General features: G+C 36.5%; 1 long non-coding RNA gene across 2 annotated transcripts; it reads right to left on the minus strand.

Annotated features, from left to right (window-relative positions):
- Positions 1-24,050: 24,050 nt before the first annotated feature.
- Positions 24,051-26,662, minus strand: LOC123783039 (uncharacterized). 2 transcript variants are annotated; one of them, XR_006777107.2, is made up of 3 exons: positions 26,565-26,662; positions 24,366-24,442; positions 24,051-24,247 (listed from the first exon to the last, which is right to left on the minus strand). It is a non-coding gene; the product is annotated as an uncharacterized LOC123783039 (long non-coding RNA). The 2 variants fall into 2 exon arrangements; XR_006777109.2 differs by lacking the exon at positions 26,565-26,662 and adding an exon at positions 24,832-25,046.
- Positions 26,663-27,619: the final 957 nt, after the last annotated feature.

Genomic DNA, 27,619 nt, shown 5'->3' on the forward strand with positions numbered 1-27,619 from the left:
ATTCACCACATCAAGTGAGATTTTTTTTCCTGGGCTGTAGGGAGGTTCAATATTTGCAAATCAATCAATGTGATACACTACATTAATAAAAGAAGGCTAAGACCCATATGATCCTTTCAATAGATTCTTTAGTATGACAGTTATTTAGCATGACAGCTAAAGTGGTTATAAACCTGGGCTCCTTGGAGCTTTCTGAGGTGACTTGACAGGAGGGCTGGAGATGAAGTGGGCATGAGTTAGAGGTATCCTGGGCTGTTCCAAGCAGTGGTTGTTCTGAGGGGATGACTGGAGATAAAGGGAGTACTGGCTGGGAGGTCTAAGGGTGCCCTCACAGGGGGAAGCCCTGGGAGACAACTGGAGATAAAGCAAGTGTGGCTGGAAGATCCTGGGGTGCGCTGGCAAGTCATCCAATGGTGAAGCTGTGCAGGCCTATAGCATTCCAGGATGCTTTATGCCTGTATTACCTTGGCCAGATGGCTATAGCTATAGGGGATGTTGTCCAGGTGTGTCCCAGTGTATGTTCCACTACAGCTGCCTTGGTTGGATGACTGGAGCTTGCTGAGGCAGAATTCCAGCTAGGGCACCTGGACCTTGCTCCATCTGCAAGGTAGATGGAGAATGTAAACAGTGGCTCTGGCCAGCACTTCCAACTCTGAAGAATGTTCTGTGGTTCCTCCACTATTTGGTGGAGTTCCAAGGCTGGTTCCTTTACATTTTAGTTGATCTTTTAAAATGCCATTTTCCTTTTTTTTCTATGGCCCAGGGCACCTGGCACTGGCATGGGTTAAGGGCCCAGGGTTGCTGAAGAGGCAGGCTAGGGCACTTAGTCACTGCTTTCACGTGTGCTATCAAAGTGGACAGGAACATAAACTGTGATGCTTGCCAGCCCCTTTGACCCCAGGAAGGGTTCCAGCAGGCCCCCCACTGTTTGGCAGAGGGCTAGTTATTTTATATTCTAGTTGGCCTTTCAAGTCACAGCTTTTTTTCCTATGACTCAAGTCACACAGTACTATCCCTCCTCACTGTAGTTCAAAATGTTGGGGTGGGGATTCACCGTCATTACTGTGTTTCCATCTCTCCTACTGCCTATGTGGTGCCTCTATCTTCATTTTGTACAAGTTGTTTAGTCAACCCTCAGTTCTTTTTCAGGAGTAATTGTTCTTGGAGATTTGGTATGTCCACGGAGGAGGTATGTTTGGGGTCTTCCTATGTCACCGTCTTTGGCGCTCTTTCTCTATGTCCTTATTTTTTCCTTTATTTCTAATTTTATTTATTTGAATCCTCTTTTTTCTTGGTGAGATTAACAAAAAGTTTATCAATTTTATTTTTCCAGTTAGTCTCTATTTCATTTATTTCCACTCTGATCTTATTATTTCCTTCCTTCTACTAACTTTAGGCTTTGTTTCTCCTTTTTCTTTCCTATAAGGTTAGATTATTAGAGATTTCTCATCTTTTCATGTAGGACTGTTTTACTATAAATGTCCTTCACAAAACTGCTTTTGCTGCATTCCAACAATTTTGAACTGTTGAATTTCCATTTTCATTTGTTTTTGTATCTTTGGATTTCCTCTTTGATTTCTTGGTTGACCCATTGGTTGGTTAGTAACATGTTCTTTAGCCTCCATGTGTTTGTGTTTTGTCCAAAATTGTTCTTATAATTAATTTCTATTTTCATGCCATTGTGGTCAGAAAAGTTGCTTGATATGACTACAATCTTCTTAAACTTCAGAATTATTTGTTGTACTAAAATGTGAAGTATCCTGGGGAATATCCATGTGCACCTGAAAAGAATGCGTATTCGGTTTCTGGATGGAGTGTTCTGTGCTTACCTGTTAAGTATGTCTGTTCTAATGTGTTGTTCAAAGCCAATGTTTCCTTATTGACATTTTGTTTGGATGATCTATCTGTTGATATAAGTGAGGTATAAAGTTCCCCACTATTTTTGTTTTACTGACCATTTCTCCATTTGTCTGTTGACATTTGCATTTTGTATTTAGGTGCTTATACATTGGGTACACAGATATTTAAAATTTTATATCCTTTTGTTGGATTGATCTCTTTATCATTATGTAATGATCTCAATGTCTCTTGTTACAGTTTGTTTTCAAGTCTATTTTGTCTAATAAAAGTATTACTTCCCCAGCTTTCTTTTTTAAACTTTCATTTTCATGGAATATCTTTTTTTATCTCTTCACTTTCAGTCTGTATATGTCTTTAGGTCTGAAGTGAGTCTCTTGTAGGCAACATATAGATGTTCATGTTATTGGGTGGGTTGTTTGTTTTTTTAATCCGTGCAGTCATCCTGTGTTTTTTGATTAGAACGTTTTGTCCATTTACATTTAAAGTAATTATTAACAAGTATGTATTTATTGGCATTTTGTATATTGTTTTCTATGTTCTGGTTTTGTTTTGTTTTGTTTGTTTTTTTTGTTTTATAGTTCCTTTCTTTTGCTCTCTTCCTTTGTGGTTTGATGCTTTCTTTAGTGTTACACTTGGATAACTTTCTCTTTATTTTTTTTGTATCAACCACAAATCAAAAACATAACCATTGTGTTCATGTATAACATCCTATGTGTATAGCAGTCTATATTTAGTTAATAGTCACTTAAGTATGAACACATTCTAAAAGCACCAAAAAATACTCTCTCCTCCATATTTTATGTATAAACATAAAACGTCCCATTTCACATCTTTTTATTTTATGTACCCTTGACTAATTACTGTAGATGTATTTGAGTTTACTACTTCTGTGTTTTAATTTCCACACTGGCTTTATAGAGATTAAGCTACTACCTTTTCTATGTTTGTTTCTAACAGTGAAATTTTTCCTTCATAATTTTCTTCTTTCTAGTTATGCCCTATTCTTTCTACTTAAAGCATTCCTTTTAACATTTTTATTTTTTTGGTAAGGCTTGCTTAGTAGTGATGAACTCCTGTATCTTTTTCAATTCTGCATGATAACTTTGGCAGGTAGATGATCCTTGGTTGTGGATTTTCTCCTTTTAGCACTTTGTATTTCTTTAAATTGAAACATAATGAACAGATAGATTTATATTTCAGGTGTACAACATATTGATTCAACAATTCTATATTACTCAGTGCTCACCAAGTTTTTACAATATTGCCTGTATTACTTACATTGTACTTTTCATCTCTGTGTCTTATTTTATAATTGGAAGCTGGTACCTCTTAATCCCCTTTATTTCACCAGTCACCCCATCTAGTTCTTCTCTGGCAGCCACCAGTTTGTTTGCTGTATCTAAGAATCTGTTATTTTTCCCCCCTTAGAATGGCTGTAACAACTTGCATTCCCACTAACAGTGAAAAGGGTTCCCCTTTACTCACATCCTTGCCAACATTTGTTATTCCCTATCTTGTAAATTTTAGCCATTCTGACTGGTGTAAGGTAGTATCTCATTGTGGTTTTGATTTGTATTTCCCTGATGACAAGTGATGTGGAGCATTTTTTCATGTGTCTATTGGCCATTTGTATATCTTCTTTGGAGAAGTGTCTGTGTCTTCTGCCTATTTCTTGATTGGATTATTTGTTTTTTGGGTGTTGGATAGGTTCTTTACAGATCTTGGATACCAGCCCTTTATCTATAATGTCATTTGCAAATATCTTCTCCCATTCTGTCAGTTGTCTTTGGTTTTGTCAACTGTTTCCTTTGCTGTGCAGAAGCTTTTTATCTTGGTGAAGTCCCAATTGTTCATTTTTGCTTTTGTTTCCATTGCCTTTGGAGATGTATCTAGCCAGAATTTGCTTTGTCCAAAGTCAAGAGGTTGCTGCCTGTGTTCTCCTCTAGGAATTTAATGGATTCCTGTCTCACATTTAGATCTTTCATCCATTTTGAGTTTATGTTTGTGTATGGTGTAAGAGAATGGTCCAGTTTCATTCTTCTGCATGTGGCTGTCCAATTTTCCTAACACCATTTATTGAAGAGACTCTCTCTTTTCCACTGGATATTCTTTCCTGCTTTATCAAAGATTAGTTGACCATAGCATTTAGGGTCCATTTCTGGACTCTCTATTTTTTCCATTGATCTATGTGTCTGTTTTTGTGCCAATTCCTTGTTGTCTTGATGATCACAGCTTTATAATATAGCTTGAAGTCCTGCATTTTGATGTCCCCAGCTTTGTTTTTCTTTTTCAACATTCCTTTGGCTATTCAGGATCTTTTCTGGTTCCATACAAATTTTAGGATTGTTTGCTCCAGCTCTGTGAAAAAAGCTGATGGTATTTTTATAGGGATTGCGTTGAATGTGTAGATTGCTCTGGGCAGCATAGACATTTTAACATTTTTATTCTTCCAATCCATGAGCATGGAATGTTTTCTATCTCTTTGTGTCTTTCTCCATTTCTTTCATAAGTGTTCTGTTGTTTCTAGAGTACAGATCCTTTACCTCTTTGGTTAGGTTTATTCCTAGGTATCTTATTTTTTAAAGATTCCACATATATGTGACACCATGTGGCATTTGTCTTTCTCTTTCTTATTATTCTACTTAGCATAATATACCTTACAACCAAATGGGAAAATGTAATTTTACGGCTGAGTAATATTCTGTTGTGTATATATATATACACACACCACATCTTTGTCCACTCATCTATCAATGGACATTTGGGTTGCTTCCATATTTTGGCTATTGTAAGCAATGGTGCAACAAACACACAGGTGCACATTATCTTTTTGAGTTAGTGTTTTCATTTTCATTCGGTAGGTTCCAGTAGAATTACTGGATTGTATGGTATTTCTAAATTATTTTTTGGGGGAAACATCTATACTGTTTTTCCACAGTGGTTTAACCAATTTATATTCCCACTAACAGTGCATGAGGGTTCCATTTTCTTCACATTTACACACCACTTGTATTTTCTTTTTGATATCAGCCATTCTGACTGGTAAGAAATGATACCTCATTGTGGTTTTGGTTTCCATTTTCCTGATGATTAGTAACTTTGAGCATCTTTTCATATGTCTGTAGGCTATCTGTCTTCTTTGGGAAAATATCCATGCAGGTTCATTGCACATTCTTAAGTTAGTTTTTTTTTTTATGTATAGTTTTTTTGTTGTATAACTTAATTGTATATTTAGGATATTAACCTCTTACCAGATGTATCATTTGCACATACCTTCTCCCATTCCCTAGGCTGCCTTTTGTTTTGTTGGTTTCCTGTCCTTTGCAAGAGATTTTTATTTTGGTATAGTTCTAATACTTTATTTTTGCTTTTGTTTCTCTTGATTGAGGAGACATATCCATAAATATGTTGCTAAGGGTGATGTCCAAGAGATTACTGCTATGTTTTCTCTTGGGAATGTTATAGTTTCAGGTCTAACATTTACATCTTTAATCCATTTTGTGTTTATTTTTGTGCATGGTGTAAGAAAGTAGTCCAGTTTCATTCTTTTGCATGCAAAAGAATGTCATCTTCTCCAATATCAGCTATTGAATAGACTTTTATCCTATTGTATATTCTTATCTGCTTTGTTGTAGATCAGTTGACCATGTAGTTGTGAGTTTATCTCTCAGCTTTTTATCATGTTTTACTGATCTTTTTGTCTATGCTAGTACCTTACTGTTTTTTTATTACTCTAGCTTTGTAGTATATCCTACAATCCGGGATTGTATTAATTCAAGATTTGCTCTTCTTTCTCAAGATCGCTTTGGCTATTCAAGGTCTTTTTTAGTTCCATACAAATTTTAGTATTTTCTTTCTAGGGAAAAAGTGTTATGGTATTTTCACAGGGATTGCACTGAATCTGCAGATTACTTTGGATATTATGAACATTTTAATGACATCAAACCTTCCAATCCATGAGCATGGTATACTTTTCCATTTTTTTGTGTCATCTATTTCTTTCATTAATTTTCAGAATGTAGATTTTTTACCCCCTTGATTAAATTTATTCCAAGGTATTTTACTCTTTTTGGTACAAATATAAATGGCATGTTCCTAATTTTCTTCAAATTCATTTTTTATTATATAGAAATACAACGTATTTCTGTATATTAATTTTGCATTCTGAAACTATACTGAATTTATTCTAAGCTTTTTTTTTTGTGGAGTCCTTAGGTTTTCTATGTAATCAAATAATATTGTGCCATCTGGAAATTATGACATTTTACTTCTTCCTTACCAATCTGGATGCCTTTTATTTCTTTTGCTTGCAGGATTATTGCAGTTAGGAATTCCAGCAGTATGTTGAATAAAAGAAGTCACAGTGGACATTATTCTCTTGTTCTTAATCTAAGGTAAAAGATCTGTTTTTCACCATTTAGTATGATGTGTTAGCTGTGAGTTTGTCATACATGGCCTTTATTATGCGAGGTACATTTCCTCTAAACCCACTTAGTTTTTATCATGAATGGGTGTTTTAGTTTGTCAAATGCTTTTTCTTCATCTGTTGAGATCACATAGGTTTTATCCTTTCTCTTGTTAATGTGATATAGCACATTGATTTTGTGAATATTGAATCATCTTTGCATCTCTGGAATAAATCCCATTTGATAGTGGTGAAGATCTGCTTTAATGTATTGTTGAAATTAGTTCGCTCATATTTTGTTGAGGACTTTTGCATGTGTGTTAATCAGAAATATTGGCCTGTTAGTTTTCTCTGTAGTATTTTTGTCTGGTTTTGGTATCAGGGTACTAAAGACCTCATAAAATGAAGTTTTCCTTCCTCTTCTGCTTTTTGGAATAGTTTGAGAAGAATAGGTATTAACTCTTCTTTAAATGTTTCATAAAATTCACCTTTGAACCTATCTGCCCTGGACTTTTGTTAATTTTTGGTTACTGATTCAAATTCATTACCAGTAGTCAGTCTATTCAAATTTTCTATTTCTTCCTGATTCAGTTTTGGAAGATTGTATATTTCTAGGAATTTAACCATTTCTTCTAGGTTGTTCAACTTGTTGGCATATAAATTTTCATAGTAATTTCTGTGGTATTGGTTGTTTTTTCTTCTTCACTTCTAATTTTATTTATTTATGTCCTCTTTCTTGGTGAGTCTGACTAAAGGTCTTTCAATTTTATCTTTTTAACAGAACCAGTTCTTGTTTTTATTGATATTTTATATTAGGTTTTTTTTTTGTATCAATTTCATTTATTTCTGCTCTGGTCTTTATTATTTCCTTCCTTCTACTTGTTTTGAGTTTTGCTTACTTTTTTAAAAATCTCTTTTGGGTGTTGAGTTTTTTTCTTAATTTTTAGGTAGGCCTGTAATGTTATAAACATCCTTCTTAGAATTGCTTTTTCTGCATCCCAGACATTTTGGACCATTGTGATTTGATTTTGTCTCCATGTTTGTTTTAAGTTTTTCTTTATTTCTTGGTTGACCCATTTGTTGTTTAGTAATATGTTAATATGTTTAGTAATGTATTTTTGTTGTTTTCCAGATTTTTTCTTCTGATTTCTAGTTTCATAATGTTACTTTCAGAAAAGTTGCTTGATAGGATTTTAATCTTATATTTAGTGATAATTGTTTTGTGTCTTAACATCCAGTCTATCCTGGAGAATATCCTTGTCCACATGAAAATAAGTATTGTTTTTGGACGGAATGTTCTGGTCATATCTATTAGGTCTATTTGGTCCAATGAGTCATTCAAACCCAGTTTTCTTACTGATTTTCTGCCTGATCTATCCATTGAAGTAAGTGGGGTGTTAAAGTGAGAAACCGACAGTAATACAATAATAGTAGGGGACATTTTTCTGTTAATATTTGCTTTATACCTAAGTCTTCCTTTCTTGGGTGCATAGATATTTACAATTGTTATATCCTCTAGTTGGATTGATCCTTGAAGGGCATTGTTATGCCTTCCTTTGTCTTTTGCTATAGTTTTTGTTTTGAAGTCTATTTTGTCTGATAAAAGAAAAACGCAGTAGCAATTCTTCTATATTTGTATGGTATATTTTTTCTTCCCCTACTCTTCAGATCTGAAGTGAGTCACTTATAGCAGCGTAGAGAGAGGTATTTTAAAAATCCCTTTAGTTAGCCTATGTCTTTTCATTGGCGCATTTAGTCAATTTATATTTAAAGTAATTATTGATAGGTACATACTTTCCACTTCATTTTCTGGTTCTTTTTGTAGTTCTTTTGTCCTTTCTTCTTTTTCTTCTTGAAGTTTGATGGCTTTCTTTATTAGTATTATTGGATTCCTTTCTCTTTTTTGTATGTGTATCAAAGTTTTTTGATTTGTGGTTACTACTGGGTTCATGCATAACACGCTGTGTGTATAGCGGTCTATATTTAGCTGATAGTCACTTAAGTTTGAACACATTCTAAAAGCACTAAAGTTTTACTCTCCCTGCCACGTTTTAGGTATATGTCACATTTTACATCTTTATATTTTTATGTATCTCTTGACTATTACAGATATAATTGATTTTACTGCTCTTGTGTTTAAACATCCATACTGGCTTTATATTGTACTTACTACTTTGACTATATGTTTGTTTTTATGTATAATTTTTTTCCTTTCATAATTTTCTTCTAGCTATTGGCTTTACTTTCCACTTAAATCACCTTAACATTTCCTGTGAGGCTGGTTTAATGGTGATGACTCCTCTAATTTTTGTGTGTCTGGGAAAGTGTTTCTCCATCTATTCTGAATGATAATCTTGCTTGGTAATCTTGGTTGTAGGTTTTTAAAGTAATTATATCATGCCACCTTCTTTTGGCCTGTAATATTTCTGCTGGAATATCAGCTGAGATACTATGGGGTTTTCCTTGTATGTAACAGTTTTCTTTTCTCTTGGTGCTTTAAAAATCCTCTTTATCAATACTTTGTCATTTTAATTTTTATGTGTCTTTGTGTGGATCTCCTTGGGTTCATCTTGTTTGGGGCTGTCAGTGGATCCTGGACATATATGTCTATTTGCTTCCCCAATTAGAGAGGTTTCTAGCTGTTAGATCTTCAACTAAATTTTCTGCCCCATTCTGTGTCTTTTCCTTCTGGCACCCTTATAATGAATGTTATTATGCTTGATAACACTGTAGAGGTCCCTGAACTTATTTTGTTATGTTATTTTTTTCTTTTTGCTGTTCAGCTTTGTCACTTTCCATTCCACAGATTCCAGATCACTGATCCATGCTTTTGCATGTCTAATTGGCTGTAGTGTATTTTTCATTTCAGTTATTCTTCAGCTCTGATTCCTTTTTTATATTTTTAATATTTTCTGAAGTTCTTGAGTTCACCCAGTCTTCTCTCAAGTCTGGTGAGAATCTTTATTACCGTTTCTTTATATGTATTCTATGTATTAGGTAGGTCAGCTACATCTACTTATCTTGAAAGCAGTGGTCTTATAGACATTGTCCTTTAGTGCATTTCCCCCTCCTCACCAGAACCAGGTGCTCCAGGGGGTAGCTCCTGTGTGGGCTACATGTATCCTCCTTTTGTGGTTAAGCCATGATTGCTGTGGTGGGTAGGGCTGGCCCTTAGCTCTGCTGGCTACAATGAGCAGTATGAAGATAGCTGTGGGTACACCAAAGGGCAGGATTTGTTCTCTGTGCAGCCAGCTGACAGTCCCTGCATAGGAACTGCAGGTGTGCTGATGTGTGGAGTTAGTTTTCCCAATTTCCATGGTAGGAGCCACTTTGGAGGGGCACCTACAGGAGTTTGTAAAGTATGTCTGCAGGAAAACTTTGGGGTGGGGCAGTTGGAGAGGGTTAGCACTGGCTGTACAAGCATCCACCTATTTAGCTGGAAGAGAAATGGCACCCACCAGCACTTTTATTTCTAGAGAAATCTCCCGAAGGTCCCTGCCCCTCTAGCACACATATAAAATTAGTAATTAATCTACTTCATGTATACCCCAGGCACATTTCAAAGTGTTGCTTCTATGCTATGTCTCAGGCTGAGTTAGTATGCTGGTTCTTTAAGGGTGCACTCTCCATTTCCTATAGCTCTCCCTGAGTTAAGCTTTACTGACTTTTGAAGTCAGACATCGTGGGAGCTCCTTTTCCCTTATGCATCCCCAGGGCTGGGGGGGTGCTAAGGGTGAGGTATGATCCCCTTTCTCTGCTGTGCTTATGATATCTCTCCTGCTTGTGGTTATTCATATTAAGGATTTGTTTCCCAGCTGTGTTTCTATTCCTTTTCCCTTTTTAATGTGGTCTCTTCGTGACTAGCTGTAGAAGATCTAATGTACCAGCCTTTAGGTGTTTTTCAGTCAGTTGCAGTACAGGTAGCCATTCCTTCAGTGGGTCTGTGGGATGAGCAGAACTCAGGATCCTGATATTCCACCATCTTCCTTCTCCCATATCAGTCTCCTAACTCATGGTTCATTTTTGCTGAGTTTCTTCCTCAAATTTAGCAAGGTCTGAAGAAAGAATTGGTAGGTTATATAGAATATGGAGCCAAACAGCAATGGGAAAAAGTAGGCAAAGGAGGATAATGGCACCTCATTTTTTATTTCTTAAGTAGTCAAGGCTGAGAAGAGTTTAACTTAAGGGACATTTTGAAGGCAACCTGTGGCATAGTGCAACAGGTTAAGGGCATGCTTAAAGACAGCAACTTTGGAGCCAGAGACTGGGTTCAAATTCTTGATTTAACTCCTTACATTTGTGATCATAGGGAAGTTACTTAACCTCTCTGATCTTTGTTTTTCTAAATAAAGTTTGTAAAATACCTAGCAAATTGAAAGTATACAATTGCAGTTACTGCGTTACCATTATTCGCCTCTTCCTTGAAGAGATCCATAAGGGATCCAGGGAGCAATATGCCTTAGGTTCTTATTCCAGCCAGGGCATTTCTCAGTCTAAGCATGAAATTTTCCACAAAACTTAATTGTAGCTAAAAAAACTTTCTTCCTAAAATTATCTTTAAAAATGCTCTTCATAAAGAGTAACCCAACCTTCATTTCAGATTTTCCCCCATTTTCTTCTATTCTTCATTAAAAATGAAACACAATCTTATTCATTTAAAATCAGAATTTACACATATAAATGGATAAACCATGGGTACATTTAACTGAGAAAAAATCCAGACTTGCCAGGTACAATCCAAGACGAATGGCTCTTGCAGTGTCCCTGCCTCCTGCAGAGTTCCAGGCCAAGCTAGAGTTTAAGTACCATATCGGAAAACTTCAGTCTTGCCATCCTCTCCATGGTATGTGTCTGTATGGGGTATTTGAAATGTAAGCAGCAGAAGAGTTTTTATACCAACTGCTGTTTTCCAAATAAAACTTCAGCCATCCGCATCATTGACACCAGCTGTTTCTGTTAAGAAATTTTTTTTGCATAAATTCATGAATCTGATAAGTCTGTTCAATCTAATTGATCATCATGGCCATCAGAATTTAAAAACACAATAAAATGAATGGAGTCAGTCCTGCGGTTTGTAAAACTTGACCATCCACAAGCAACATTTACACACAGCCTGAGGAAGCCTGAGGTATTTTGTAAAACTAGGTGAACCAAAAAGTAATCAATCAAAACATATTTAAGAAGCACTATGATAGGCCCTGAAGGAAAACAAAAAGTGTGTACAAGCAGACTCCCTGTGTGAATAGTTTATAATTAACATTTACTTGTCTTTTTGTTGTTGTTAGCAAATATGCCACATTATTAAGGGAAACACTCAGGCTCCCCACAAAACCCATTTTAACCAATTCCATATCTGAATTAGAAAACTGATAATATAAATGAAACGAATACTGACATAGCAAATTGTTTCTATGCTGAAACTGATTTCCCAATGATCTCAGGATGGCTCCACACATTAGTGACTCCCATATACCTCTTCCTCAACCATTCAACAGGAACTGAACCACCCTGTCTCATTTCAGAGATTTGAAGGCTATTATGTACTAAGAACATAGCACCAAATCCAGAGGAGGAAAAGTTAGGAACCTCTGGATCTTCCCGAAGCCATAGTGTTGTGTGCAGAATTGTGGCCCACCACCAAGTGCATATGCATAGGTCTATTCCAATATGACTAATGGCCTTACAAAAAGAGAAGATGAGGATATAAACAAACTAAGGAAGGGCCATCTCCAAGCCAGGGAGAGAGGTCTTAAACAAAACCTGTGAACACTTTGGTTTAAGTCTTGTCACCTTCAGAACTGGCAGAAAATTAAGCAACCCTGTCTGTGGTATTTTGTTATGGCAGCTCTAGCAAATATACCTGGCTACCTGTCACCTCTTTCCGTTCCTCCAGGGCTTTGTTTCAAATATGATTTCTCCATTCCCTGAACATGAAATACATTTAGACCTTTTCCTAATGACTGTACATGGATGAAACAAAGCCATTTTTTCAATGAAGATTTCTGAGGAGTAGAAACAAGGGGTAAGCTCATAGAATGTCTAAGATAATTTTCTTCCTCTTAGTTCAGTAGCTTTTCAGAAGAATAGGAATTACTTTTTTATATTAATTTCCCAAACTCGCACATGGCATCTGCCAATTAATAAAACAAAAATGTCAAAAGAAAGACTATGTATTCAGTGATGCATTTGAATATTGGGTATCCATATACAAGTAGGATTACCCATTTAATGTACAGTCAACTCTTGTTTTTTCAATTAACCATCAAATTACTTTAGGCTTCTATTTGGAAACTCTCCTGAATCCTACTAAATAATGCTGGGGCTCACTTGGAAAAAAGATACCAATTAACTCTTCTAAACACCAGGTAGAGAACTGTAAAATCCTATCAGTTCAGGGTTACTGCCATATTGCTATTGAACAATGGCACTCTGATACAAGTAACACTAGAGAACTATACAGTGATGGCCTGTTTCTTGTCTCAAAGGGTTCAGTACTTGCAGGTACATTCTCGTTCAGAAACATGTTCTGCTAGCTCTAATCTCATAAAAACACTGGATCTATATTAAGATCAGGTTGCCAGCCATTTCTCTGAGTGAGAACCCCTCTAGGGCTTTTGGTATCCTTTATCATAAACTAGCTTTGGAGTCTGCTAGAGACTGAATATTAGTGTTCCCCAAAGTGATAGTATTTGTAGATGGGACCTTGGGAGGTCATTAATTCATGAGGGCTCTCATCAAAAACGAGTAGGGGTCCAAGACAGTCACACAGGAAGATGCTGAACTCACCACCTCCATGGATATACCAAGTCGACCTATTTATAGAGCAATTCCTCTGGAATTAAAACCGAGGCTGAATAGCTTCTGCACAACAGAAGACCACCCAGAGAACAGCAAGGAAGAAGGAGACATGGTAACAAAGGGAATCCCTACACCCAACACTGCTAACTGCAGTTGGAAGGGAGAGTACTGAGGGATTGTGAGCATATTTGTCTGCCCTGGGGCACTGGAAAAAAGGTTTTACATGGTTTTACAGGACTAGACTATAAAAGAACTAACCCTAGAATCCAAATGGCTATGGCACTGTTGGAACTCTCTCTGGGTCAGAGGGCATGGTGAGCCTCACTGTTTATGTTTCCCCACCACCTGGATAGTGCAGATAGAATCAGGGTTCTGGTACTACAGCTAACCTGTGGGTGAGCCCCAGGCCTCCAGGCCACACCAATCTTGGATGGCCTAGAGAAAAACATAGTTTAAAACAGCAACTAGAACATAAATCCCAGCCCTAGAATTCTACCAAATGGCTAGGGGGCTGCTGAAACTTTCTCTGGGTTGGAGGCCCTACAGTTTATACTCCCCCTTCCACTTTGATAGCATGGACAGGAGCAGAGTCTGGCCTACTCTAGAGCTGGCCTATACCCTCAGTGAAATTACTAGTCCCCAGTAGCCTCAGCCACCCCTCCAAGGCTGCTGCAGTGTGGCATACACCTGGACACCCCTGGTCAGTGCTCACTCCAGCTGTCTTGTCAAGATGACATAGATCCAAAGCACTCCAGAATGCTCCAAGCCCATGCCACTTTGGTTCCAGACAACTGGCCAGGGAACCCTTGGGGTAGAGTATCCCAGGAGCTTTTTGCCCACACCCATTTGAGCTCCAGACTATTAACCAGGGTACCCCCATGTACCCTGAGAAACCCTGTCCTGCACCCAGTGTGGCTCCAGCCACTCCCCAGGGCATCCCCTAAACAAAGTGCCCTAGGAACCTCCAACTCACGGTACCAAGGCACTCCCTGCATGGAGCATTCCAGGACCACCCAGCTTATATCCACATAAGCATCAGCAGCCCGCCAGGGTGCCCTCCAGGTGGAGAATCCCTGGATTCCCCAAAACTTGTACCTACTTTAGTTTCAGCTATCCTGCCAGGGCTCTCTCTATATAGAGAGCCACAAGACTACCTCAGCCCATGCACACTCAAACTTCAGTAGTTAAGCCAAGTCACCTGTCTAGGGCCCTGGGACTTCATTCAGCTCTGGTGCCAGTTGTAATGCCCTGGGACCTCCAGCCCATGACAGGTAGAGGTCTAGTCAGCCAAAGTCACCAGGCATACACAGTCTACATGAGGGATGACCATGCACAAGATCATTACTTCACGTTTAAGAGAAGTAGCTATTGGGGCGCCTGGGTGGCACAGCGGTTAAGCGATTGCCTTCGGCTCAGGGCGTGATCCCGGCGTTCTGGGATCGAGCCCCACATCAGGCTCCTCCGCTATGAGCCTGCTTCTTCCTCTCCCACTCCCCCTGCTTGTGTTCCCTCTCTCACTGGCTATCTCTATCTCTGTCAAATAAATAAATAAAATCTTAAAAAAAAAAAAAAGAGAAGTAGCTATTTCACACAATTCATAGAAACAAACAAAATGAGAGACAAATTGCTCCAAATGAAGACAAACCTCAGAAAAATAGAATGAAATGGAAATAATCTATCTGAAAAAAAGTTCAAAGTAATGGTCAAAAAAGATCGTCACCAGAAGGTAGAGTGGATAAACTCAGAATTTCAATAACAAGACAGAAAATATAAAAAAGAACCAGTTGGAGTTGAGGATTACAATAACTGAAATAAAAAAATGGAATAAATGATGCATCTGAGTATGGAGAAGAATGGATCAGCAATCTGGAAAAAAGTAATGGAAAACACCCAAGTTGAACAACAAAAAGAAAAAAGAATTTAAAAAATGAGGATATCTTAAGGGATCTTTTGAACAACATCAAGTGAACAAATATTCACATTATAGCATTCCCAGAAGAATGGAGAAAAGGAGGCAGAAAATATATTTTAAGAAATAATAGTCTAAAACTTTCCTAACCTGGGGAAAGAAATGAACATCCAGGTTCAGGTAGCACAAGGAATTCCAAACAAGATGAACCCAAGGAGCTCTACACCAAGATACGTAATAATTAAAAGAGAGAATCTTAAAAGCAGCAGGAGAGAAACAAGGGAAACCCTTTAAGGTTATCAGCTGATTTTAAGCAGAAACTTTGCAGGCTAGAAGAAAGTGGCATGATATATTTAAGGTGCTGAAACAAACAAAAAATCTACAGCCATGATTACTCTACCAGGCAAGGTTATCACCCAGAATTAAAGGAGAGAGAGATTTCCCCAGACTAACAAAGGTAGAGTTCATCACCAACATAAAGGTACTAGATCACTTACAAAACTACAACGAAGGCTAAAAGACAAAGGTAGTAAAAGCAATTATACCTAAAATATTATTTAATTGGGCTTAGAAGATATGTAAAATATGACAACACATACATAAAATGTGGAAGAGGTAGTAAAAATGAAGTACCTTTAGCATGTGTTCAAATTTAAACAACCATCAACTTAATATAGAATGCTGTATACCTAGAATGTTATATATGCACCTGATGGTCACTGTAAACCAAAACTATATTGATACACAAAAAATAAAAAGCCAAGTGTAACACTGAAGAAAGTTATCAATCACAAGGAAAGAGAGTGAGAGAAAAAAACAAAGGAGAGATCCAAAAAAACAACCAGAGAACAATTAACAAAATGACAATAAGTATATACATATCAATAATTACTTTAAATGCAAATGGACCAAATGCTCCAATGAAAAGACAGAGGGTGACAGGATGGATAAAAGATCCAAGACCCATGAATGTGCTGCTTAAAGAGACTCAGTTCAGACCTAAAGCTACATACAAACTGAAGGGATGGAAAAAGATATTCCATGCAAATGGAAACAAAAACAGGGTAGCAATATTTAGACAGAAGACTTTAAAACAAAAACTATGACAAGAGACAAAGTAAGGTATTAATAATGATAAAGCAATCAAATCAATAAGTATTACAATTGAAAATACCTATATACCCAACACCAGAGCACCTAAATATATAAAGCAACTATTAACAGACATAAAGGAAGAAATCAGCAGTAATACAATAATAAGGGACTTTAATGCCTTACTGACATCAATGGAAAGATCATCTAGGCAGAAAATCAATAAGAAAACAGTGGCTTTGAATGACACATTAGACCAGATGGACTTAATCGATAATACAGAACATTCCATGTAAAAATTGTAGAATACGCACTCTTTTTAAGAGCACATGAAACATTTTCCAGAACAGATGACTTGCTAAGCCACAAAACCAATCTCAAATTTAGGAGAACTGAAATCAAATCAAGCATTTTTTCCAACCACAAGGGTGTGAAACTAGGAATTGATCGCAAGAAAAAACTGGAAAAAACACAAACATGTGGAGGTTAAACAACGTGCAAATAATCAATAGGTCAATGAAGTTAAAAAAAAAATACATGGGAACATGTGAAAATTAAAACACAATGATCCAAAGTCTCTTGGATGAAGCTAAAACCATCCTTAGTGGGAAATATATGGCAAACAGACCTACTTTAAGAAACAAAAAATCTCAAACAATGTAACCTTATAACTAAAAGAACCAAAAAAAGGAAAAAAAAAAACAAAAAACAAAAACCCGAAGTTAGTAAGAGTAAGGAAATAATAAAGATCAGACCAGAAATAAATTGAGACTAAAAACCAAACAAAAAAAAATTGAAAAGAACAATGAAACCAAGAGCCTGGTTCTTTGAAAAGATAAATGATATTGATAAAGCTTTAGTGTGACACATCAAGAAAAAAGAGAGAAGACCCAAATAAAAAAAAATCAGAAAATGAAATGAGAAGCAACAACTGACACCACTGAAATACATAAGAGACTACTATCAAAAATTATATGCCAAAATTGGAAATTTTAGATGAAATAGATAAATTTCTGGAAACATAAAATCTTCCAAAATGGAATTTGGAGGAAAAGAAATCTGAAAAGATTAATAAGTGCAAATGAAATGAAATTGATAATAAAAAAACTCAACAAAAGTCCACAACCAAATAGGTTCAGAGATGAATTTTACCAAACACTTTAGAAGACTTAATACCTATTCTATTAAAAATATTCCAAAACAATAGATGATGAAAGAAAGCTTCAAAACACATTCAATGAAGCCAGAATTACCCTGATACCAAAACCAGACATAGACACCACCACAAAAAAACAACAACAACAAACAAACCTATAAGCCAGTATCCTCATCCAACAAAGATGCAAAAATCCTCAACAAAATATTAGCAAACTGAATGTAACAATACATTGTAAGGACCATTTAGCATGATCAAGTGGGGTTTATTTTGGGTATACAAGGATGGCTCAATATTCATAAGTCAATCAACATGACACACATTAACAAAAGGATAAATATCATATTTTGATAGATGCAGAAAAAGTATTTGATGAAATTCAACATCTGCTCATGAGGAAAACTCCCAACAATGTGGGTTTAAAGGAAACATACCTCAACATAATAAAGGCCATGGATGACAAACCGACAACTAACATCATACTCAAAGGTAAGAAACTGAAAGCTTTTATCATAAGATCATAAAGAAGACAAGGATGTACACTCTTGCCACTTTTATTCAACACAGTACTAGAAGTCCTAGCCACAGCAATCAGGCAGGGAAAAGAAATAAAAGGCCTTCAAACTGGGAGGAGAAAAGTAGAATTTTCACTATTTGCAGATGACATACTACTATACACAGAAACCCTAAAGACTCTACCAAAAAACTATTAGAAGTAATAAGTGAATTCAGTAAAGTTACAGGATAATAAGTTAATATACAGAAATCTGTTGAATTTCTCTACAATAACAAAATAGCAGAGATATTAGGAAAACAATTGCTTTTACCTAGGAATAAATATAACCAAGGAGGTGAAAGACCTGTATTCTGAATACTGTTAAGACACTGATGAAAAAAATTGAAGATGACACAAATAAAAACATATCATGCTCATGAATTGGAAGAATATTGTTAAATGTTTGTTTTACCCAAAACAATCTAGGAATTCAATGCAGTCCCTAACTAAATGCCAGTAATATTTTTCACAGAACTAGAACAATCCTAAAATTTGTATGGAACTGCAAAAGACCATGAATAGCAAAAGCAATCTTGAAGAAGAGGAACAAAGCTAAGGTGTCACAATCCCAGAATTCAAGTACACTACAAAGCTATAGTAATCAAGACTGTATCATAGTGGCACAAACATAGGCACATATATCAACAGAACAGAAGAGAGAGCCCAGAAATAAACCCGCACTTACATGGTCAACTAGTCTATGAGAAAGGAGAGAATAATATACAATGGGGAAAAGACAGTATTTTCAACAAAAGATGTTGGGAAAACTGGACGGTCACACGCAAAAGCATGAAACTGGACTATTTTCTTCACACACAAAAATAAACTCAAAATTGATTAAAGACCTGAAATCATAAAACCCTTAGAAGAAAACATAGGCAGTAATTTCTTCGACATTGGCTGTAGAAACATTTTTCTAGACACGTCTCCTCAGACGAGACAATCAGAAACAAAATTAAAATCTGGAGATTAAACTAAAAAGCTTCTGCACAGCAAAGGAAACAGTCAACAAATCAAAAAGACAACCTATTGAATGGGAAAAGATATTTACAAATAATATATCTGATAAGGGGTTAATATCCAAAACATATAAAGAACTTATACAAGTCAACACCAAAAAAAAAAAAAAAAAAAAAGAGACAACAACAAAAAAACCCAAACCCAAACCAAACAAACAAAAAACTCTGTTCCAAAATGGGCAGAGGACTGAATAGACATTTTCCCCATGACATACAGGTGACCAACAAACATAGGGGAAAATGTTGAACATTACTAATAACCAGGGAAATCAGAACTCCAATGAGATGCACCTCACATCTGTCAGAATTGTTCGTATCAAAAAGGAAAGAAATAAGTGCTGACAAGGATGTGGAGAACAAAGGAAGCCTTGTACACTACTAATGGGAATGTAAACTGATGTAACATTATGTATCAACTGTACTCAAAATATAGGTTGGAAAAAGACAAATACCATGATTTCCCTTGAGCAGAAACAAACTCAAATACAGAGAACTGGTGGCTCCTATGGGGAGAAGGTTGGGGGGAATGGGCAAAAGCAGTGAAGGAGAGTAGTGGGTAGAGGCTTCCAGTTAAGGAATGAATAAGTCATGGGGATGAAAGGTATAGCATGGGAATATACTCAAGTATTATAATAGTGTTGTATGGTGACAGAAGGTAGCTATTCTTGTGAACACAGCATAACCTATGGAGTTGTTCAATCACTATTTTGTATACCTGAAACTAATATAACATTGTGTGTCAACTATATTTTTAAAAATTATTTAAAAACAAAAGATTATTTTTCTTATGAGAGAGCCAGAGAGTTCCTTTAACCCCTTATGTCTTGTAAGGATACAATGAAAAGAGAGCAGTCTATGAATCAGTAAGCACGCTCTTCCCAACACCTAATCTGTACAGACTTGATCTTAGATTTCCCAATCTTCATAACTGTGAGAACTAAATTTCTATTGTTTATAAACCACCCAATCTATAGTATCTGTTATAGCAGTCCAAACACAGACAGACTGGGTCACCTTTGTCCACCCAGATAGGTTTCCTTAATTTCTAATCTAAAGGATAAGAGTTAGGATCTTAGATTCATCCTTACCAGACCATATCCCGGCTTCTGGTCGTCTTTCTCCCAAAGACTTAACTCTGATAACCAAGAGTCAGATGCCAAAAAAGCTTTTGTTAAGAGAGTCCCCCAGAACAATAGAACTTTCTTACCTTACAACTGCTTAACTAAGAAGAATCACTGAAGTAAATCCTCCCATAATGAGAGAACTCTTCTCTGAGATGACTTGCAAATCCCACCTCTGAACATAGAAGCTATTAACTTGTCACATATTGTTTTACCTACTGCAATCATGTACTCGAAAATGGTAATTTTATATCATATATATAAACATACATAATATGTATTGTGAGATGTATTAGTTACTCAGTTTTCACACACTGCTTAGTGCATATGTGCTATCCCCTGGTTGGCAACCATGGACTTGGATTCTATAGGTTAAAGACAGGTGAAGATGATAAACATTTTAGTTGGCACTTTGGAAGGAAGCTGAGTCTGAGTCTTCTGCATATTTGACTAAAATAATAGGATGAGAAGGGTAAGTACAAAGAGGATTTATGAAAATATTATGAGACTGATGGGGCCAGCTACCAGCAATGTAGAGTAGGGGACTGGTAGTAGTGTTAGGGGGAAAAAAAGGAAAATTCACTTACCTTTCACCATCTCTGCCATTTCGGACCCTCTGGTTATAGAGGGGAAGTAGGGTCTTCCAAAAGGAGGGGAAAAGATGGTAGATTATGAGGAAAATCCAAAGAGAGTTCACCAATGTGGTAACTGTTTATCTGTCTATCTAGAATAACAAAAACAGATTGAAGACAGAATTAAGTACTATTCTTAGTTCCTATCGAAAGTTTAATAGAGAACAGAGGAATGTGTTGTTACTTCGCTCTCCTATAATTTCTGTTTCCCTCAGGTATTTCTTCTCCTTGCAAGTTTCCCAGTATGTTACAGAATAAGGTGGCATTTTATCTGAAAGCATTTGGTAAATGTTCTTTGAGTCTAGAAGGCTGCAATTTAACAAATGGCTTCCTCACACAAACTCTAAGCATGATACAGAATGATTGACAACTATGCCAGCATTTGAAAAGCAGCTAAGAGCTTTAACGCATACAGTAGCTGAGACCAGGATGGAGTTTATCATCAGCCTTGAAGATTGTGGTTTATGTTGGCAATATAAAATATCTGTCATTTTAATACAGCTCTTACAAAGATTTTTAAACATGTCATTAAACAAACATACCAGAAAGATGGGCCCAGAGAAAACCAGTTTTAAGATAACAACAATAGAATCAAAATACATTATCACCAGATAATAGTCTCCTACGGTTTGATAAAGGACTCAGCTTCCAAACCAAAACAAACACTGTGGCACAGCAAAGATGTTTGTTTTAGAAGTAGAAGACATTGATCTTATGACACATTTCTACTACAATGGCTTTATTTCTGTTACAGAGCAGGCTAAACTTACAATTATTCTAAATTCAGAAGTGTTCAGAGGAAGTTAGTTACATAGTTACCACCTGTATGCAGACCTAGTGAACGCCTCCCTCCACTCCACCACTCATCACTCTTTCCTAGCACTGCCCAAAACATGATCTTCACTATCGACTAAAACAATAGGAACATGAGTCAATAACTACAGGTGGTATAGGAGGGGTGGGATAATGTTCAGAAGTGGTGTTTTTTATTTACAACATTTTGAAAACTCACATTCAAAACTAAAACCCTGTACCTATCTCTTTTGTAGATCTCAGGACTTGCTTGGGGAGGTCATTAAAAGTTACTTAAAGCCAGCTTCAGTTCCATTGTTATAATATTTAAGTGTATTTACAGTATGGAAGAGACCTGGCCTGTGTGGTTGGGGGATAGGGATAAGAATAATGTATGGATAACAACTTGGATACTAAAGTTACATTCTTGCTGTAATCTTGGAATAACTCTCTTCTCTCTCATTCCTATACTTTACCCAATGTTAGGATGGACACATGACTCCTCTCTTTCAACCAAACCTCAATGAGTTTTGCTTCTTGCACGAAGCTATACCTTTGCATTTCCTAATTTGTTTAATCAGAGATCACCTGAAGAGTGGGTAGGTAGCATTGTGGAAGAGCTGCTAGGAGAATATACCTGCTCAAATTATCTCCCCAGTCTAACATTCCCACCTCATGTCAAGCTTTTGCACTTATTTAATCCATTCCTCCTATGTGATCAGCACTAGGCCTCCCAAATCAACCCATCTTCCAGCAGGTGTCAGATAGTACATCTATTTTCAGCATTACCATGGGCTAAGTATTGTAATGACAACACTGATACAAAGATGAATGGGTCATATATACAATGGAATATTACTCAGCTATCAAAAAGAACAAGTTCTCAACATTTGCTGCAACATGGATGTTACTGGAGGAGATAATGCTAAGTGAAATAAGTCAAGCAGAGAAGGACAATTATATGATTTCTCTCATCTATGGAACATAAGAACTAGGAAGATCGGTAGGGGAAGAAAGGGATAAAGAAAGGGCGGGTAATCAGAAGGGGGAATGAAGCATGAGACACTATGGACTCTGAGAAATAAACTGAGGGCTTCAGAGGGGAGGGGGGTGGGGGGATGGGATAGGCTGGTGATGGGTAGTAAGGAGGGCACGTATTGCATGGTGCACTGGGTGTTATACGCAACTAATGAATCATCAAACTTTACATCAGAAACCAGGGATGTACTGTATGGTGACTAACATAATAAAAAAAACATTAAAAAAAAGATGAATGGGTCAGAGATTCAGACATAAAGAAGCTCACCATTAAGGTGGGGAGACAGATAAATGGATAAATTAAAGCTATGACAAATGCTAACACCACTGTCTTAGTACTGAATTAAATAGAAAAAAAAAATCCCTCACAATGGCAATTAGAGCTTAATGATGGCAACCTTAAAGAGAGTAGTTTCAGGAGACAAGATGAAAACCAGGTTACTTTGGAGTTGTACTGACTGGGAGGATAGGTAGGAGACAACTCTTCTATTGTAAATTTTGCATAAGAATTGATCACCACTGGTTGGTAGCTAATGGGAACTCAGGTGTCAAGAGAGCATGTGTTTATTTGCTTTAAAGATGAGAGAGTTGTAGTATGAACTGGCTATTGTGAAGGAACTTTATGCCTCAAATCTCAGAAGTTTGGGTGGCTTTTTTTTTTTTGTTTTTTGTTTGTTTGTTTGGATTTTTTTAGTCTTTAAGTCAACTTTTAAAATGCAAATACTACTGAGAAGAGTAGGCTCTTAGTAAAATCTGTCAGTTGTCAGTTAGCACCTTAGCAGGGCACAGGATGCTAGGGGGTGCCAAGAGCAGACAGGAGAAACGCTGCTCCTGACGAGGTGGGAGAGCACCCAATATCCGTTTCTTCACAGTTGCGCCTGGGAGTCAGCCAGAGAATCCCAGCTGGTCCCGGTTTGACAAACAATCCTCATTCTAATTCAATTGCCCAGAATATAGGAACACAAACAGGACTCAAATAAATGCTTTTGCAAATTGCTCTTCCTTGCTAGGATTATTTTTTAAGTCAATGAAGATACAGATTATAAGGAAGCTACAAAGGATTATATAAGTATAATTTTGATTACATCAAATAATGCTAAAATGATGCATGTTCACGAAAAGTTAAAAAATATAAAAGGATAAAAATGAAATCTGCCCTCATCTCCTCCCTACTTCATTATCCGCCAGTGGTACTCACAGTTACCAGCTTGGTGAAGGGCCTTCTATGCTTGTACTGTGCATTTATACCCACACACATACACATTATAAATAGGTCATCTGGTTGCCTGGCCCTCTTGCCAAGCAGTTTTCCCTGGTCTGATTTATACCTGTTAGCAGGAATCTGATTTGGGAAGTTCTCCTTTATCCTTAATGATAATAACTGCTAATATTTAATAGGTGCTCTCTATAGTCCAGATGTGATACCAAGCACTTTATTATTTTTTAGTTTTACAAGTACTAATTACTTGAATATATTCTCATAAATGGCAAAAAAAAAAAACAAAAAAAAAAACACACAAAACCCACAAGGCAAAAGTCCCCATAGTTAATCCTCCTAATGCCAGACCCTTCCTCTGACATAACCACTGTTGGCAGTTAGGTAGGCGTCCTAGACATTTTTAAAATGTACACACGTACCTGTATGTATATGCAGAAATATAATTGGTTTTCTTTTTTTGGAACTATCATCATTCTATAAATACTGTGCACAACTTACATTTTCCATTTTGGTCATGGAGATCTTTCCATTTCAAACCATGTAAATACAATTCATTTTTTTAAACATTTGCAGAGAAGGCATGCTAATCCATTCCGTGGTTTCAACCAGTCATTCCTCTGGCTGGCATTGAGGTTGATCCCACTTTTTCACTGTAAGAAAGAATGACCTAATAAAAAGCTCACGCAGGCCTTTTAGACATATATGTCACTATTTCCTCTTGTTAGTGAGAAAAGGAGCTGCAGGATGAAAAACGGAAAAGACATTTACCTGGCATCCATTCCTTGCTCCTCCATTTGCAATAACCTTCATATTCCATTCAAGAATTTTGGTTCTCGGGCATCAGACTGCAAAAGAAGTGGAGCTTAGGACTTAGGCTAAGGCAGTGAGCCCATTTAATACCTTGGATCACAACAGTGATGAACATAGATAATGGGACATGTCTTAGGACTGTTCTAATCAAAATGGAACTCAAGGATTTTGATAGGAATTCTAAGATACTTATTCTTTCTTACTGTACATATACAGGAATTATGTAGACCTGGGAGATGCTGATGCCATCTGTATTAGTTTTGTATTAGTTTTGTAAACTGGGTGGCTTGAAATTTATTTTCTCACCAGTCAAAAGTCTAGAAGTCAAGAGCAAGGTGTCAGCAAAATTGGTTCCTTGAGAAGACTGTGAAGGAAGAATCTGTCCCAGGCCTTCCTCCTTTGTTTACAGAAAGCTATACTCTACCTGGGTCTTCACATTTCTTCCTTCTGTGTGTGTTGTATCCAAATTTTCATGTCTTTTTAGGATACCAGTCATACTGGATTAGGGTCCACTCTGAAGACCTCATGTTAACTAGTTCTCCAGACACCCTATCTCCAAATACAGTTACATTCTGAGATACTTAGGCTTAGGACTTCCACATATAAATTTTGAGGATGTAATTCAGCTTATAACACCATCTCAGGATCACAGTGGGAGGCAACCCTAGGATAGAAGGGAAAGCTGAGAATCAGTAGGAAATGGGTGCTTCCTGATCGAGCTTCACTTAAAGCTAATGTTCCTTTGCTGAATTTCTTTCAACTGAAATTCTCAGTTGAAATAGTCAGTAATTTGTCTGAATTACATAAGCAAGTTTAAACAGGGCTTGTTTTTGGTGACAAAAGGAATTAGGCTTTAAAAAATATATGTGTGAAAGTCTGAAAGATACTGCTCAGTTAACCTCCTAAAAGGCATTTTATTTTTTTTTTACAAGATTTTATTTATTTGACAGAAAGCAAAAGAGGGAGAGAACAAGCAGGCAGAGTGAGAGGGAGAAGCGGGCTCCTTGTGGAGCAGGGAGCCTGATGCAGGGCTTGATCCCAGGACCCTCAATCATGACCTGAGCTGAAGGCAGATGCTTAACCCACTGAGCCACCCAGGTGCCCCCTAAAAGGCATTTTAAACATACTTTCTCATCAACAGAACATAAAAGTTCCAGGTCCTTTCACTGTCATCAACAAGAATTGTTCATAGGCTTCTTTAAAAATTGCCATTCTTTTTGGGGCATCTGAGTGGCTTGGTTGGCTAAGTGACGGACTTCAGCTCGGGTCATGATCCTGGAGTCCGGGAATCGAGTCCTGCATCAGGTTCCCTCCTTGGCAGGGAGTCTGCTTCTCCCTCTGACCCTTCCCCCCCTCATGCTCTCTCTCATTCTCTCTCAAATAAAATAAAAATAAAATCTTAAAAAATTTTTAAAAAGCTGCCATTCTTTTGACTGAAAACTGTTATTTTCTTTTTCCCCCCGATTGTCAGGAAGTTGAATATCTTATCCTTTGTTTATTGGCCATTTCAGTTCTGTGAATTATCAATTTATATCTTTTGCCAATTATTTTATTTGGCTAACTGGTAATTTTCTTATTAATTTGTGGAGTCCTTTAGAAAAAGCTAATAGAAAAAATGTTTTCTCCTGTCCTGCACCTGTTTTTAAAACTCCATTTATAGTGTTTCATATTATACAGACATTTCTAAAATATTATTAGTTGGTTAGAATTTTTAGTCTTTTTCTTTAGTGTCTAGGTTTTCTGTCTTTCTTAGAAACCCTGTTATTAAGCCAAGATTACAAAAACATTCTCCTATAATTTTATACATGTAATACTTTTACTGTTAGTTTCCCTTATATTTAGTTAGATCTTAAGTATCTATAGATCTTGAATGTTGTGATACAGAAAATGTAATTTATTGTTCTAATGGATAGCTAATTGTCCCTAAATCTTTTAGTAAACAATGTGTGTCTCTGGTGATTTGAATTATCTTCTTTATCATATATTATCATATTTATAGTCTGTTTCTGAAAAATCAGTTCTGTTCCATTGATCTGTTGTGTTTATTTCTCTACCCAAATCACACTGTTTCATTTAAGATAGCTATATATCATAATAAAATATTATTTAAAACATAATAAGGTAACTTTTAATATAATGTTTGAAGGAAACTCTTACCTTATTGTTCTTTTTAAAATCTTTCTTGGCTAGTCTCTCATTTATAGAAAATCAGGTATTCCAGTTTCTTAAAAATCTTAGTAGGGTAATTCCAGCTTCCACCTGAGACACAGAAGTGAAAGGAGATCACACCCACACTTGCTACAAAAAAGAGCCAGATTAGCTTCAAATTTATTACTTTTTTTGAGCCCATCAGAGAGCTGAGGTCCAATGAATAGTCTCAAATTATCTAAGGAGAGATGGTGCCTGCAGGAAGACAAGAGAGCAAGCATTCACTAATCTTAGGTAGATAGGAATGAGATACAGTAATAAAAGTTAAGCTAGCATATTTGAAAACTTGGTAAAGGTGAGTGTTGGCTTGCAGAACCGTGTGAAACCACAGTGTGTCTCCATGAGCCTTATGGGGTGTACTCACAGAAAAGACTGAATTAAGCCCTAAGAAGTGTGTATAGGAAAAAGCAGCTGTGTGAGAAGGCAAGAATTTCTGAGCATCTTCTTTATATACATTAAGAAACAAGAATAACCAACAATCACTAGAGAAAATCTGCATGACATTGGGTTAGGCAAAGAAGTTTTATATATAACTTCAAAATTCCACAAAAGAAACAATAAAATGAACTTCTTTAAAATTAACTTTTTCTACATGAAAGATCCTGTTAAGAAAATGAAATGACAAGCCATAGACTGGGAGCATATATCACAATTCTGAAAAGGACTTGAGCGCAGAATATATAAAATCCTTCAAAACTTAAGAATGAAAAAAATGGACAATCTACTAAAAAATGAGTGAAAGACTTAAATACATCCTTCATTAACTGAGAAGATGTTCAACATTGCTAAGTAGGGAAATGCAAATCAATACTACAATTGATAATACTACACACTTATTACAATGTCTAAAAAAAGAAAACCAAACCAAAACAAAAAACTTGTCATACCATGTGCTGAGAAGAATGTGGAGCAACTGGAACTCTCATTTAAGTTGTTAGTGGGAATTCAAAATGCTAGAGTCAACTTGGTAATATTATGTCAATTTCTTATGAACTTAATATGCA

Source organism: Ursus americanus, chromosome 1 (genome assembly GCF_024610735.1).
Source record: "Ursus americanus isolate L20-20 chromosome 1, mUrsAme1.1.p, whole genome shotgun sequence".
NCBI lineage: Eukaryota > Metazoa > Chordata > Mammalia > Carnivora > Ursidae > Ursus > Ursus americanus.